At 53.7% G+C, this 16,999-nt stretch overlaps 1 protein-coding gene across 1 annotated transcript in view; it reads left to right on the forward strand.

Moving 5' to 3' along the window:
* The window catches only part of LOC138371375 (uncharacterized), a 54,928-nt gene that overhangs the window by 22,151 nt on the left and 15,778 nt on the right, over positions 1-16,999 (forward strand). The gene's annotated exons all lie outside the window — the stretch shown is intronic.

Consider the following 16,999-nt stretch of genomic DNA (forward strand, 5'->3'; position numbering starts at 1 on the left):
CCTGCCAGTAGAGAGGGGAGGGTGGAGCTACAGGTCCAGCACCAACCCCCTGCCAGTAGAGTGGGGGTTGGAGCTACAGGTCCACCAACAACCCCCTCCCAGTAGAGGGGGGCTGGAGCTACAGGTCCGGCACCAACCCTTGCCAGTAGAAGGGGGATGGGGCTACAGGTCCAGCACCATCCCCCCCCTGTCAGTAGAGTGGGGGCTGGAGCTACATGTCCAGCACCAACCCCCCTGCCAGTAGAGGTGGGGGGCTGGAGCTACATTTCCAGCACCAACCCCCTGGAAGTTGAGGTGGGCTCGAGTTTCAAGTCTAGCACCAACCCCCTGCCAGTAGAAGGGGGGGGGGCTGGAGCTACAGGTCCAGAAACAACCCCCTGCCAGTAGAGGGGGGGCTGGAGCTTCAGGTCCAGAACCAACAGCCTGCCAGTAGAGGGGGGGGGCTGGAGCTACAGGTCCAGCACCAAACCCCTGCCAGTAGAGGGGGCTGGAGCTACAGGTTCAGCACCAGCCCCCTGCCAGTAGAAGGGGGGTGGGGGGGGCTGGAGCTACAGGTCCAGCACCAACCCCCTGCCAGTAGAAGGGGGGTGGGGGGGCTGGAGCTACAGGTCCAGCACCAACCCCCTGCCAGTAGAAGGGGGCTGGGACTTCTTTTTCAGCACCAACCCCCCCTGCCAGTAGAGGGGGGGGGGCTGGAGCTACAGGTCCAGCACCAGCCCCCTGCCAGTAGAGGAGGGGGGGCTGAAGCTACAGGTCCAGAACCAACAGCCTGCCAGTAGAGGGGGGCTGGAGCTACTGGTCCAACACCAACCCCCTGCCAGTAGAAGGGGGGTGGGGGGGCTGGAGCTACAGGTCCAGCACCAACAGCTTGCCAGTAGAGGGGGGCTGAAGCTACAGGTCCACCACCAACCCCCTGCCAGTAGAGGGGGGGGGGGCTGAAGCTACAGGTCCAGAACCAACAGCCTGCCAGTAGAGGGGGGCTGGAGCTACAGGTCCAACACCAATCCCCTGCCAGTAGAGGGGGGGGGCTGGAGCTACAGGTCCAGCACCAATCCTCTGCCAGTAGAGGGGGGGGCTGGAGCTACAGGTTCAACACCAATCCCCTGCCAGTAGAGGGGGGGGATGGAGCTACAGGTGCAGCACCAACCCCCCTGCCAGTAGAAGGGAGATGGAGCTACAGGTCCAGCACCAGGGGGGTGGAGCTACAGGTCCAGCATCAACACCCCTGCCAGTAGAAGGGATGGCTGAAGCTATAGGTCCAGAAGCAACCCCCTGCCAGTAGAGGGGGGGGCTGGAGCTATATGTCAAGCACCAACCCCCTGCCAGTAGAGGGGGGCTGAAGCTGCAGGTCCAGCACCAACTCCCTGCCAGTAGAGGTGGGCTGGAGCTACAGGTCCAGCACCAACCCCCTGCCAGTAGAGGTTGGGGCTGGAGCTACAGGTCCAGCACCAACCCCCTGCCAGTAGAAGGGGGGTGGGGGGGGGCTGGAGCTACAGGTCAAGCACCAACACCCTGCCTGTAGAGGGGGGCTGGAGCTACAGGTTCAGCACCAACTTCCTGCCAGTAGAGGGGGGCTGGAGCTACAGGTCCAGCACCAACCTTCTGCCAGTAGAGGGGGGGGGGCTGGAGCTACAGGTCCAGCACCAACCCCCTGCCAGTAGAGGAAAGCTGGAGCTACAGTTCCAGCACCAACCCTCTGCCAGTAGAGGGGCGGGAGCTACAGGTCCAGCCCCAACCCCCTGCCAGTAGAGGCGGGCTGGAGCTACAGGTCCAGCACCAACCCCCCTGCCAGTAGAGTGGGGCTGAAGCTACAGGTCCAGCACCAACCCCCTGCCAGTAGAGGTGGGCTGGAGCTACAGGTCCAGCACCAACCCCCTGCCAGTAGAGGGGGGGGGGGTTGGAGCTGCAGGTCCAGCACCAACCCCCTGCCAGTAGAAGGGGGGGGCCGGAACTGCAGGTCCAGCACCAACCCCCTGCCAGTAGAGGAGGCTGGAGCAACAGGTCCAGCACCAACCCCTTGCCAGTAGAGGGGGGGGGGGGCTGGAGCTGCAGGTCCAGCACCAACCCCCTGCCGGTAGACGGGGGCAGGAGCTACTGGTCCAGCACCAACCCCCCCTGCCAGTAAATGGGGGCTGGAGCTACAGGTCTAGCACCAATTCCCTGCCAGTAGAGGGGAGCTGGAGTTACAGGTCCAGCACCAACCCCCTGCCAGTAGAAGGGGGCTGGAGCTACAGGTCCAAAACCAACCCCCTGCCAGTAGAGGGGGTGGGAGGGGCTGGAACTACAGGTCCATCACCAACCTCCCTGCCAGTAGAGGAGGGGGGGTGTTGGAGCTACAGGTCCATCACCAACCCCCTGCCAGTAGAGGGGGGCTGGAGCTACAGTTCCAACACCAACCCCCTGCCAGTAGAGGGGGACTGGAGATACAGGTCTAGGACTAACCCCCTGCCAGTAGAGGGGGGCTGGAGCTACAGGTCCAGCACCAACCCCCTGCCAGTAGAGGTAGGCTGGCGCTACAGGTCCAGCACCAACGCCCAGCCAGTAGAGGGGGGCTGGCGATACAGGTCTAGGACTAACCCCCTGCCAGTAGAGGGGGGCTGGAGCTACAGGTCCAGCACCAACCCCCTGCCAGTAGAGGTAGGCTGGCGCTACAGGTCCAGCACCAACGCCCAGCCAGTAGAGGGGGGCTGGAGATACAGGTCTAGGACTAACCCCCTGCCAGTAGAGGGGGGGGGGCTGGAGCTACAGGTCCAGCACCAACCCCCTGCAAGTAGAGGTAGGCTGGAGCTACAGGTCCAGCACCATCCCCCTGCAAGTAGAGGTAGGCTGGCGCTACAGGTCCAGCACCAACGCCCTGCCAGTAGAGGGGGGCTGGAGATACAGGTCTAGGACTAACCCCCTGCCAGTAGAGGGGGGGCTGGAGCTACAGGTCCAGCACCACCCCCCTGCCAGTAAAGGGGGGGCTGGAGCTACAGGTCTAGCACCTTCCCCCTGCCAGTAGAGGTGGCTGGAGCTACAGGTCCATCACCAACACCTTGCCAGTAGAGGGGGGGGGGGCGGCAGGAGCTACAGGTCCACTACCAACCCCCTGCCAGTAGATGGGGGTCCAGCACCAACCCCTGCCAGTAGAAGAGGTCTGGGGCTACAGGTCCAGCACCATCCCCCTGCCAGTACAGGGGGCTGGAGCTACAGGTCCATCACCAACACCTTGCCAGTAGAGGGGGGCTGGAGCTACTGGTCCAGCACCAACCCCCTGCCAGTAGAGGGGGGCTGGAATTACAGGTCCATCACCAATCCCCTGTCAGTAGATGGGGCCTTGAGCTACAATTCCAGCACCAACCCCCTGCCAGTAGAGGGAGGCTGTGGGTACAGGTCCAGCACCAACCCCATGCCAGTAGAAGGGGGGGGGGGGCTGGAGTTACATGTCCACCACCAACCCCCTGCCAGTAGAGGGGAGCTGGAGGTACAGGTCCAGCACCACCCCCTGCCAGTAGAGGGGGGAAGCTGGAGCTACAGGTCCAGCACCAAACCCCTGCCAGTAGAGGGGGCTGGAGCTACAGGTCCAGCACCAGCCCCCTGCCAGTAGAGGGGGGGGGCTGGAGCTACAGGTCCAGAACCAACAGCCTGCCAGTAGAGGGGGGCTGGAGCTACTGGTCCAACACCAACCTCTGCCAGTAGAAGGGGGGTAGGGGGGCTGGAGCTACAGGTCCAGCACCAACCCCCCTGCCAGTAGAAGGGAGATGGACCTACAGGTCCAGCACCAACCCCCTGCCAGTAGAGGGGGGCTGGAGCTACAGGTCCAGCAGCAACCCCCTGCCAGTAGAGGGGTCTGGAGTTACAGGTCCAGCACCAACCCCTAGCCAGTAGAGGGGGGCTGGAGCTACAGGTCCAGGACAAACCCCCTGCCAGTAGAGGGGGGCTGGAGCTACAGGTCCAGCACCAACCCTCCTGCCAGTTTAGGGGGGGGGGGCTGGAGCTACAGGTCCAGCACCAACGCCCAACTAGTAGAGGGGGGCTGGAGCTACAGGCCCAGCAACAACCCTTTAGCCAGTAGAGGGGGGGGGGCTGGAACTACAGGTCCAGCACCAACCCCCTGCCAGTAGAGAGGGGAGGGTGGAGCTACAGGTCCAGCACCAACCCCCTGCCAGTAGAGAGGGGAGGGTGGAGCTACAGGTCCAGCACCAACCCCCTGCCAGTAGAGTGGGGGGCTGGAGCTACATGTCCAGCACCAACACCCTGCCAGTTGAGGTGGGTGGGGGGCTGGGACTACTTTTTCAGCACCAACCCCCCTGCCAGTAGAGGGGGGGCTGGAGCTACAGGTCCAGCACCAACCCCCTGCCAGTAGAATTAGGCTGGAGCTACAGGTCCAGCACCAACCCCCTGCCAGTAGAGAGGGGAGGGTGGAGCTACAGGTCCAGCACCAACCCCCTGCCAGTAGAGTGGGGGTTGGAGCTACAGGTCCACCAACAACCCCCTCCCAGTAGAGGGGGGCTGGAGCTACAGGTCCGGCACCAACCCCTGCCAGTAGAAGGGGGATGGGGCTACAGGTCCAGCACCATCCCCCCCCTGTCAGTAGAGTGGGGGGCTGGAGCTACATGTCCAGCACCAACCCCCCTGCCAGTAGAGGTGGGGGGCTGGAGCTACATTTCCAGCACCAACCCCCTGGAAGTTGAGGTGGGATCGAGTTTCAAGTCTAGCACCAACCCCCTGCCAGTAGAAGGGGGGGGGCTGGAGCTACAGGTCCAGAAACAACCCCCTGCCAGTAGAGGGGGGGCTGGAGCTTCAGGTCCAGAACCAACAGCCTGCCAGTAGAGGGGGGGGCTGGAGCTACTGGTCTAGCACCAACCCCACTGCCAGTAGAGGGGGGGAAGCTGGAGCTACAGTTCTAGCACCAACCCCCTGCCAGTAAAGGGGGGCTGGAGCTACAGGTCCAGCACCAAACCCCTGCCAGTAGAGGGGGCTGGAGCTACAGGTTCAGCACCAGCCCCCTGCCAGTAGAAGGGGGGTGGGGGGGCTGGAGCTACAGGTCCAGCACCAACCCCCTGCCAGTAGAAGGGGGGGGGGGGGCTGGAGCTACAGGTCCAGCACCAACCCCCTGCCAGTAGAAGGGGGCTGGGACTTCTTTTTCAGCACCAACCCCCCCTGCCAGTAGAGGGGGGGGGGCTGGAGCTACAGGTCCAGCACCAGCCCCCTGCCAGTAGAGGAGGGGGGGCTGAAGCTACAGGTCCAGAACCAACAGCCTGCCAGTAGAGGGGGGCTGGAGCTACTGGTCCAACACCAACCCCCTGCCAGTAGAAGGGGGGTGGGGGGGCTGGAGCTACAGGTCCAGCACCAACAGCTTGCCAGTAGAGGGGGGCTGAAGCTACAGGTCCACCACCAACCCCCTGCCAGTAGAGGGGGGGGGGCTGAAGCTACAGGTCCAGAACCAACAGCCTGCCAGTAGAGGGGGGCTGGAGCTACAGGTCCAACACCAATCCCCTGCCAGTAGAGGGGGGGGCTGGAGCTACAGGTCCAGCACCAATCCCCTGCCAGTAGAGGGGGGGGGCTGGAGCTACAGGTCCAACACCAATCCCCTGCCAGTAGAGGGGGGGATGGAGCTACAGGTGCAGCACCAACCCCCCTGCCAGTAGAAGGGAGATGGAGCTACAGGTCCAGCACCAGGGGGGTGGAGCTACAGGTCCAGCATCAACACCCCTGCCAGTAGAAGGGATGGCTGAAGCTATAGGTCCAGAAGCAACCCCCTGCCAGTAGAGGGGGGGCTGGAGCTATATGTCAAGCACCAACCCCCTGCCAGTAGAGGGGGGCTGAAGCTGCAGGTCCAGCACCAACTCCCTGCCAGTAGAGGTGGGCTGGAGCTACAGGTCCAGCACCAACCCCCTGCCAGTAGAGGTTGGGGCTGGAGCTACAGGTCCAGCACCAACCCCCTGCCAGTAGAAGGGGGGTGGGGGGGGGCTGGAGCTACAGGTCCAGCACCAACACCCTGCCTGTAGAAGGGGGCTGGAGCTACAGGTTCAGCACCAACTTCCTGCCAGTAGAGGGGGGCTGGAGCTACAGGTCCAGCACCAACCTTCTGCCAGTAGAGGGGGGGGGGCTGGAGCTACAGGTCCAGCACCAACCCCCTGCCAGTAGAGGAAAGCTGGAGCTACAGTTCCAGCACCAACCCTCTGCCAGTAGAGGGGCGGGAGCTACAGGTCCAGCCCCAACCCCCTGCCGGTAGACGGGGGCAGGAGCTACTGGTCCAGCACCAACCCCCCCTGCCAGTAGAGGGGGGGGGGCTGGAGCTGCAGGTCCAGCACCAACCCCCTGCCGGTAGACGGGGGCAGGAGCTACTGGTCCAGCACCAACCCCCCCTGCCAGTAAATGGGGGCTGGAGCTACAGGTCTAGCACCAATTCCCTGCCAGTAGAGGGGAGCTGGAGTTACAGGTCCAGCACCAACCCCCTGCCAGTAGAAGGGGGCTGGAGCTACAGGTCCAAAACCAACCCCCTGCCAGTAGAGGGGGTGGGAGGGGCTGGAACTACAGGTCCATCACCAACCTCCCTGCCAGTAGAGGAGGGGGGGTGTTGGAGCTACAGGTCCATCACCAACCCCCTGCCAGTAGAGGGGGGCTGGAGCTACAGTTCCAACCCCAACCCCCTGCCAGTAGAGGGGGACTGGAGATACAGGTCTAGGACTAACCCCCTGCCAGTAGAGGAGGGCTGGAGCTACAGGTCCAGCACCAACCCCCTGCCAGTAGAGGTAGGCTGGCGCTACAGGTCCAGCACCAACGCCCAGCCAGTAGAGGGGGGCTGGCGATACAGGTCTAGGACTAACCCCCTGCCAGTAGAGGGGGGCTGGAGCTACAGGTCCAGCACCAACCCCCTGCCAGTAGAGGTAGGCTGGCGCTACAGGTCCAGCACCAACGCCCAGCCAGTAGAGGGGGGCTGGAGATACAGGTCTAGGACTAACCCCCTGCCAGTAGAGGGGGGGGGGGCTGGAGCTACAGGTCCAGCACCAACCCCCTGCAAGTAGAGGTAGGCTGGAGCTACAGGTCCAGCACCATCCCCCTGCAAGTAGAGGTAGGCTGGCGCTACAGGTCCAGCACCAACGCCCTGCCAGTAGAGGGGGGCTGGAGATACAGGTCTAGGACTAACCCCCTGCCAGTAGAGGGGGGGCTGGAGCTACAGGTCCAGCACCACCCCCCTGCCAGTAAAGGGGGGGCTGGAGCTACAGGTCTAGCACCTTCCCCCTGCCAGTAGAGGGGGCTGGAGCTACAGGTCCATCACCAACACCTTGCCAGTAGAGGGGGGGGGGGGCGGCAGGAGCTACAGGTCCACTACCAACCCCCTGCCAGTAGATGGGGGTCCAGCACCAACCCCTGCCAGTAGAAGAGGTCTGGGGCTACAGGTCCAGCACCATCCCCCTGCCAGTACAGGGGGCTGGAGCTACAGGTCCATCACCAACACCTTGCCAGTAGAGGGGGGCTGGAGCTACTGGTCCAGCACCAACCCCCTGCCAGTAGAGGGGGGCTGGAATTACAGGTCCATCACCAATCCCCTGTCAGTAGATGGGGCCTTGAGCTACAATTCCAGCACCAACCCCCTGCCAGTAGAGGGAGGCTGTGGGTACAGGTCCAGCACCAACCCCATGCCAGTAGAAGGGGGGGGGGGGCTGGAGTTACATGTCCACCACCAACCCCCTGCCAGTAGAGGGGAGCTGGAGGTACAGGTCCAGAAACAACCCCCTGCCAGTAGAGGTGGGCTTGAGCTACAGGTCCAGTACCAACCCCCTGCCAATAGAGGGGAGCTGGAGCTACAGGTCTAGCACCAACCCCCTGCCAGTAGAGGGGGGCTGGAACTACAGGTCCAGCACCAAACCCCCTGCCAGTAGAATGGGGTAGGAGCTACAGGTCCAGCACCAACCCCCTGCCAGCAGAAGGGGCTGACCCTACAGGTCCAGCACCAATCTCCTGCCAGTAGAGGGGGGCTGGAATTACAGGTCCGGCAGCAATCCCCTGTCAGTAGATAGGGGCTGGAGCCACAAGTCCAGCACCAACCCCCTGCCAGCAGAGGGGGCTGGACCTACAGGTCCAGCACCACCCCCTGCCTGTAGAGGGGGGGGCTGGACTTACAGGTCCAGCACCAACCCCCTGCCAGCAGAGGGGGCTGGAATTGCAGGTCCATCACCAATGCCCTGTCAGTAGAAGTAGTAGGGATGGCAACGCACAGACGATTTTTTTTTTTGGGGGGGGGGAAATCGTCTGTGTGAGCCATGGTTTTCAGGGTTTTCAGGTCAAAAATCGTCTGTGTGAGCCATGGTTTTCAGGTAAATTTAGAATATCGTCTGTGCGTTGCCAGGGTTTTCAGGAGAATTTGGCTAGTCACAGATTTGGGATTAAGGATTTCTTATGAGCAAGTAATTTTTGAGATTTTAGAAGTTTGTTAAGGTTTCTTATGATGAAAATAAGTTTATACGAGTTTGTTAAAGTTCTTATGGGAGAAATTCAAATATCGTCTGTGAGTTGCCAGGGTTTTCAGGAGAATTTGGGGAGTCACAGATTTGGAATTAAGGAATTCGTATGAGGAAAATAATTTCTGAGATTATAGACGTTTGTTAAGTGTTCTTATGAGGAAAATAAGTAGGAAAATCTTATAGAATTTTTTTAGAAATATCGTGTTTGTGTCACAGCATTTCCAGGTAAACTCTATGGACAACCTTTGCCCGTTTTCAATCACACATTTTTCAAAGAGCATTTTCAGAGAATATTGTCTTAGACGTTTTGATAAGGAAAACAGACAACTTAGCCATAACATTTAGTTTTATATCCATTTACGGCTATTTCACCTGTAAAGACCAAAATTGAACAGAGCCCAGTTATAGACAGAAATTCGTTAGAGACCAGTTTGTGCCCAAAATTCTCAGAGTCCACTTTGTTAGCAAAATTAGTCAGAGACAGTTTAAAGCTCAAATTTCATCAGAGTTCTGTTTATGCCTGAAATAATCAGAGTCAAGTTTTAGCCAGAAAATTAACAAAGTCCAATTAACAACAGAAATTCGTCAGTCCTATAATCTACCAAAATTTGTCAGAGTCCACTTTGTGAGCAAAATTCGTCCATTTTCAACCCATTTTTATCAGAGTCCATTTTATACCGAAATTTCGTCAGAGTCCAGTAAAGGCCAAAAATGATCTGAGTCCAATTATCAACAGAAATTCATCAGAGTCCAGTTTTCTAGCAAAATTCATCAGAGTCCTGTAATCTGTGAAAACTTGACAGAGTCCATTTTATACCCAATTTTCGCCAGAGTCCAGTTTATACCGAAAATTCACCAGAGTCCACTTTGAGAGCAAAATTCATCAGAGTCCAGTTCTTGATCGAAATTAATAAATCAGAGTCCAATTGAAGACCCAAATTTGACAATGACCACATTTTCGTTAGTAACAGACCAATTTTCTCCGAAATTTAAAGCAGACATACTTCAAAGTTAGTAATTAAGATCAAGTCAGTTACTGAGCTCCAGCTCTCGTCCCCCACCCTACTTCCCCCTAAAGTCTTTGTTAATATCCTATCAATTCCCCTGAAATTTTACCGCTCTGTGTTTCAGACACCGTAAATAAGATAAAAACAGTTATCAAGCTCCAGCTCTCGTCCCCACCTTAGTTCTCTCTCGTATCTTTGTAAATAACCAATCAATTTTCCCTGAAATTTTTACCCTCTGTATTTCAGGCATAGTAAATATGATATAAACAATTATAAAACTCTAGCTCTTGTCCTCTGTCCAAGTTCACTCCTGTAAATTCATTACTATCAGTCCAAATCCCCCTGAGATTTGAACACTCAACTACATTTTCAGACCCCCCTGCAAATAAATCAAAGCAAATTATCAAGTTCCAACTCATGTTCTTCACTTAGTTCAATGTTCATCAAATTATTTCAGATCAAGCCTCTCTCTAGTCTATCAAAGTAAACATCATTTCCTTTAATACCCTTTTTGTACTCAGCTATGTAATATTCACCCGATCATATAACACCTTACCTTCAATACCTTTTGTTTACCCAAGTAAGCAATAATCACACGGTCAAAATCTCACCGTACACTTTCCCTCCCTTACCTTCTCATCCCCAACTTATCCAATCTTCAATAATCCTACTGTATTTGCATATTTTCTCTATATTCAGCTGTGTTCTTTACATTTGTCCATGTTATCTGTGTTCGCTCCATGTTCTACAAATGTTCACAGCAAGCTCAGTTCAAATTTTTTCACCTGTTTTTCTCATTTTTTCTGTTTTCTACCATTCTTCCCTGTATGTTCACTCTGTTTTTGTTATGTTTTTCATGTACATCATATGTTCCTCTGTATAACTTTTATACTCAATATTCATGTTCTCAATGTTCTTAGCTTGTTCTTCACATGTTCAGTGTTCATTCTTTGTATTCCCTATGTTCCTTATCATGTCTTCATATTCTCTATAAGTTGATATTCCCTACATGTTCACTCTATTCATCAACTTTTTCTTACATGTTTTCTGTGTTCACTGTGTTCATTCCCTTACTTAACCTCAATTTTTTATGTTCTTTGTTTCTTTAAACCATTTTGTTTCTTCCATTCACTAACTAGTTCTTTTTTCAAATATTATCATCGGCAATACAGTTCCCTCAACAATTTTAGTCACCCAGTTTTATTTGCAAAAACTATGTCAAAGTAATTCTCGTAGTCAACTTAATAGTTCTACCAACCCTGTTCTTAAACAAATCTACACTTTACTCAGTTCCAAATTTACAAAGACAAACCTTTCTTGTAACTTCTTATCTAAAAATCTTTCGCCAATCAACTAAAACATAGTCACTTTCGTCATTTCTCAACTAAACTTATTATCCAATCAACCAAAAATAGTCAGGATTAATCTCATTCAACACCGTTCTTAACTAAAACAACCTTTCTCTTAGCTAAAAATTGTCAAAGGAATCTTTCCAACACTGTTCATAACTAACTTTATCTATCGTCAAGTAATTGAAAATAGTCTTGTTCATCATTTTGTAACAGCCATTATGTTTCGTCAAGTAAGAAAAAATAACCAAAGATATCTTTCATCGCTGTTCTTAACTGACATTATACTTTGGGGAGCACGAAATAGTCTCCCTCATCATGTTTTGTCTTTTTTGCTTAACTAAAAGTATTCAACAGTCAACTAAAAAATAGTTACTTCATCATGTTTCCCTGTCATTTCTTAACTGAAATATCACTTCTCTCATCTGAAAAATAGTCAATGTCTTGCCTCTTTCCAACACTGTTCTTGACTAAAGTAACCTTTCACTTCGCTAAAATAGTCATATTCATCATTGTTCCTAACTAAAATTATATGTCGTTAAGTAAGAAAAATAGTCAAAGGTGCTCTCCGTAACACCAAAGTTACTCTTCGAGAAATCAAAGACACTCTTCAATACATCAAGGACTTACTCAAAGACACCAAAGTTGCACTCAAAGACATCCTTTGAGACATCAAAGACATCCTTTAAGACATCAAAGTTATTCTCAGAGGCATAAAAGCTATTCTCAGAGACATAAAAGTTATTCTCAGCGACATGAAAGTTATTCTCAGAGACATAAAAGTTATTCTCTAAGTAACCTTTCGTTCATCAGAGAAACTTTCTAAGACATCTTCGTTCATTAAAGTTAATCTCAGAGGCATAAAAGTCATTCTCAGAGCTATCAAACTTGTTCTCAAAGTCATCAAAGTTATTCCAAGAGACGTCAAAGTTAATCAAAGACATCATCTTTCATCAAAGCTATTCTCTCTAAGCCATCAATGTTCTTCTCTAAGACATAAAAAGTTATTCTCTGAGCTAACAAAATACTACTCATGTTCTCAAAGACATTCTCAAAGTCATCAAAGTTATTCTAAGAGCTAACAAAAGTTATTCTCAGAGTCACCTTCGTTCTTCAGAGAAACTTTCCAAAACATCTTTGTTCATCAAAGTTACTCTCGGAGTTATCAAAAGGTTTTCTCTAACTCACTTTTGTTCATCAAAGTTGATCTCAGAGATAACAAAGGTAATCTCTAACACACTCTCGTTCATCAAAGTTGTTTCAAAGACATCAAAGTTAATCTCAGAGATATCCAAAGATATTCTCATGTTCACAAAAGTTATTCTGAGCTATCAAAGTTAATCTCAGACATCTTCGTTCATAAAAGTTATTCTCAGAGACATCTAAAGTTATTCTCTAAGACATCAAAGTTATTCTAGTTATCTAGACATCAATGTTACTTAGTTAACGTAACGTTCCTAAACCTAACTTTACCTATCCTAACATAACTTACCTTACCTTTACCTATCTTACCTAACTTAACCTGCATAACCTAACATTACCTATCCTAACTTAATTTAACTTACCTTACCTTTACCTATCTTCCCTAACTTATTAACCTGCATAACCTAACTTTACCTATCCTAACTTAACTTACCTTACCTTACCTAACTTATCCTGCTTAACCTAACTTACCTACATTACCTAACTTAACCTGCTTAACCTAACTTTACCTATTCTAACATAACTTACCTTACCTTTACCTATCTTACCTAACTTAACCTGCATAACCTAACTTTACCTATCCTAACTTAACTTGCCTTACCTTACCTATCTTACCTAACTTATCCTGCTTAACCTAACTTACCTACCTTACCTAACTAAACCTAACCTAACTTACCTACCCTACCTAACTTAACCTGCTTAACCTAACTTACATAACCTAACCTAACCTGCTTAACCTAACTTACCTTACCTTACCTATCTTACCTAACTTACCTAACTTAACCTAACTTACCTACCCTACCTAACTTAACCTGCTTAACCTAACTTACCTTACCTTACCTAACTTAACCTAACTTATGCTGCTTAACCTACCTTTCCTAACTTAGCCTGCTTAACCTAACTTACGTAACTTATCTTACCTATCCTAACCTAACTTCCTTTACCTAACTTAATCTTACATTCCCAAACTGATGTATCCTAACTTATCTAGTCCAACCAGACATGATCTAACTTACATAATTATTCCTGCTTGTCTTTTGTCTTTTGTGTTTCGTCAATCATTCTCATATTCATTTACTCATTTCAAGGGTTAATTTCTCAAATGGACATTTTTGCATTTCAAGTGTTATTTGTTTAAGATTGGGTGTTTAACCATTTCAAAGGATTTTTGTTATATATGGGAATTTACTCGTTTCAAGGGCTAATTTCTCAAATGGTCATTTTTTTGCAGATCAAGGGTTATTTGTTAAAGTTCATCAAGTTGCTCATAAGTTGTATTTATTATGTTTGTTATCATATGTTCTTATTTCCCAACCCCTTAACCTAACCTCTTGTAATCTTAATGTATTTAGTAGGTTCTATCATATGTTCTTATTCCCCAACCCTTTAACCTAACCTTTCAGATGTAGTTTATTGTGTTTTTGACGTATTTGTTAAATATATTATCCTTTTCATAACCTTTCAGATGTAGTTTTGTTTCTCCTTTGTATATTTTTACCCAAACCCACCATCCCACTTAACCTTCTTTCCATCTTTTACTTTGTTTCTCCTACTCCTTCTAACCCCCGTTTTCTATCTTTCTCCCTTATTCTCTCTCTTCCTCCCCCCCCTCTCTCACTCATTTGCTCAAATGCTCTCTTGTTTCTCAATTTCAAGTCTTAGTGCTCCCATGCTCCCACTCCCTTGCTCTCTTGTTTTTTCTCAAATGTCAAGTCTTAGTAGATCTGATTCTTTACTATTGTAATTTTATTATTACTAAGATAAAGAATGAACTTATATGTGAAAACAAAGTAAAAGAAGGAAAGAAGGTTAAGTGGGATGGTGGGTTTGGGTAAAAATAAAATATGGAGCTACTGGTCCAACACCAGCCCCTTGCCAGTAGAGGGGGGCTGGAGCTACAGGTCCAGCACCAACCCCCTGCCAGTAGAGTTGGGGCTGGAGCTACAGGTCCAGCATCAATCCCCTGCCAGGAGAGGGGGCGCTGGAGCTACATTTCCAGCACCAACCCCCTGCCAGTAGAGGGAGGCAGGAGCTACAGGTCCAGCACAAACCCCCTGCCAGTAGAGGTGGGATGGAGCTACAGGTCCAGCACCAACCCCCTGCCAGTAGAGGGGGGCAAGAGCTACAGGTCCAGCACCAACCCCCTGCCAGTAGAGGGAGGGCTGGAGCTACAGGTCCAGCACCAACCCCTTCCAGTAGAGGTGGGCGGGAGCTACAGGTCTTGAACCAACCCCCTGCCAGTAGAGGGAGGCTAGAGCTACAGGTCCAGCACCAACCCCTGCTAGTAGAGGGAGGCTGGAGCTACAGTCCAGCACCAACCCCCTGCCAGTAGAGGGAGGCTTGAGCTACAGTCCAGCACCAACCCCCTGCCAGTAGAGGGAGGCTGGAGCTACAGGTCCAGCACCAACCCCCTGCCAGTAGAGGGAGGCTGGAGCTACAGGTCCAGCACCAACCCCCTGCCAGTAGATGTGGGATGGAGCTACAGGTCCAGCACCAACCCCCTGCCAGTAGAGGGGGGCTGGAGCTACAGGTCCAGCATCAACCCCCTGCCAGTAGAGGGGGGCTGAAGCTACAGGTCCAACACCAACCCCCTGCCAGTAGAGGGGGCACTGGAGCTACTGGTCCAGCACCAACCCCCTGCCAGTAGAGGGGGCTGGAGCTACAGGTCCAGAATCAACCCCCTGCCAGTAAAGGGGGGGTGGAGCTACAGGTCCAGCATCAACCCCCTGCCAGTAGAGGGGGGTTGGAGCTACAGGTCCAGCATCAACCTCCTGCCAGTAGAGGGGGGCTGAAGCTACAGGTCCAACACCAACCCCCTGCCAGTAGAGGGGGGGGGGGGGGGTGGAGCTACAGGTCCAGCATCAACCCCCTACCAGTAGAGGGGGGCTGAAGCTACAGGTCCAACACCAACCCCCTGCCAGTAGAGGGGGGGGGGGTAGGAGCTACAGGTCCAGAACCAACCCCCTTCCAATAGACGTGGGGGGGTTAGGAGCTACAGGTCCAGAACCATCCCCCTGCCAGTAGAGGGGGGAGGGGTAGGAGCTACAGGTCCAGAACCAACCCCCTGCCAGTAGAGGGGGGGGGGCTGGAGCTACAGGTCCAGCACCAACCCCATGCCAGTAGAGGTGGGCTGGAGCTACAGGCCCAGAACCACACCCCTGGCAGTAGAGGGAGGGGGGGGGGCTCTGGAGCTACTGGTCCAACACAAACCCCACTGCCAGTAGAGGGAGGCTGGAGCTACAGGTCCAGCACCAACCCCCTCCCAGTAGAGGGGGGGGCTGGAGCTACAGGTCCAGCACCAACCCCTTCCAGTAGACGTGGGCTGGAGCTACAGGTCTTGAACCAACCCCCTGCCAGTAGAGGGAGGCTAGAGCTACAGGTCCAGCACCAACCCCTGCTAGTTGAAGGAGGCTGGAGCTACAGTCCAGCACCAACCCCCTGCCTGTAGAGGGAGGATTGAGCTACAGTCCAGCACCAACCCCCTGCCAGTAGAGGGAGGCTGGAGCTACAGGTCCAGCACCAACCCCCTTCCAGTAGAGGGGGGCCAGGAACTACAGGTCCAGCACCAACCCCCTGCCAGTAGAGGGGGGCTGGAGCTATGGGTCCAGCACCAACCCCCTGCCAGTAGAGGGGGGCTGGAACTACATGTCCAGCACCAACCCCCTGCCAGTAGAGGGGGAGGGGCTGGATCTACAGGTCCAGCACCAACCCCCTGCCAGTAGAGGGGGGCTGGAGCTACAGGTCCAGCACCAACCCCCCCCCCCTGCCAGTAGAGGGGGGGGGGGTTGGAGCTACATGTTCAGCACCAACCCCCTGTCAGTAGAGGTGGGATGGAGCTACAGGTCCAGCACCAACCCCCTGCCAGTAGAGGTGGGATGGAGCTACAGGTCCAGCACCAACCCCCTGCCAGTAGAGGGGGCTGGAGCTACAGGTTCAGCACCAACCCCCTGCCAGTAGAGGTGGAATGGAGCTACAGGTCCAGCACCAACCCCCTGCCAGTAGAGGGGGGCTGGAGCAACAGGTCCAGCACCAACCCCCTGCCAGTAGAGGGGGGCTGGAGCTACAGGTCCAGCACCAACCCCCTGCCAGTAGAGGGGGAGCTGGAGCTATTGGTCCAGCACCAATCCCCTGCAAGTAGAGGGGGCGCTGGAGCTACTGGTCCAGCACCAACCCCCTGCCAGTAGAGGGGGTGTAGCTACAGGTCCAGCATCAACCCCCTGCCAGTAGAGGGGGGGTGGAGCTACAGGTCCAGCATCTACCCCCTGCCAGTAGAGGGGGCTGAAGCTACAGGGCCAACACCAACCCCCTGCCAATAGAGGGGGGGTAGGAGCTACAGTTCCAGAACCAACCCCCTGCCAGTAGAGGTGGGCTGGACCTACATGTCCAGCACCAACCCCCTGCCAGTAGAGGGGGGCCAGGAACTACAGGTCCAGCTCCAACCCCCTGCCAGTAGAGGGGGGGCTGGAGCTACAGGTCCAGCACCAACCCCCTGCCAATAGAGCGGGGCCAGGAACTACAGGTCCAGCACCACCACCCTTCCAGTAGAGGGGGGCCAGGAACTACAGGTCCAGCACCAACCCCCTGCCAGTAGAGGGGGGCTGGAGCTACGGATCCAGCACCAACCCCCTGCCAGTAGAGGGGGGCTGGAACTACATGTCCAGCGCCAACCCCCTGCCTGTAGACGGGGAGGGGGCTCGATCTACAGGTCCAGCACCAACCCCGTGCCAGTAGAGGGGGGCTGGAGCTACAGGTCCAGCACCAACCCCCTGCCAGTTAAGGTGGGCTGGAGCTACAGGTCCAGCACCAACCCCCTGCCAGTAGAGGGGGGCTGGATCTACAGTTCCAGCACGAACCCCCTGCCAGTAGAGGGGGGCTGGAGCTACAGGTCCAGCACCAACCCCCTGCCAGTAGAGGGAGGCTTGAGCTACAGTCCAGCACCAACCCCCTGCCAGTAGAGGGAGGCTGGAGCTACAGGTCCAGCACCAACCCC

Source organism: Procambarus clarkii, chromosome 35 (genome assembly GCF_040958095.1).
Source record: "Procambarus clarkii isolate CNS0578487 chromosome 35, FALCON_Pclarkii_2.0, whole genome shotgun sequence".
NCBI lineage: Eukaryota > Metazoa > Arthropoda > Malacostraca > Decapoda > Cambaridae > Procambarus > Procambarus clarkii.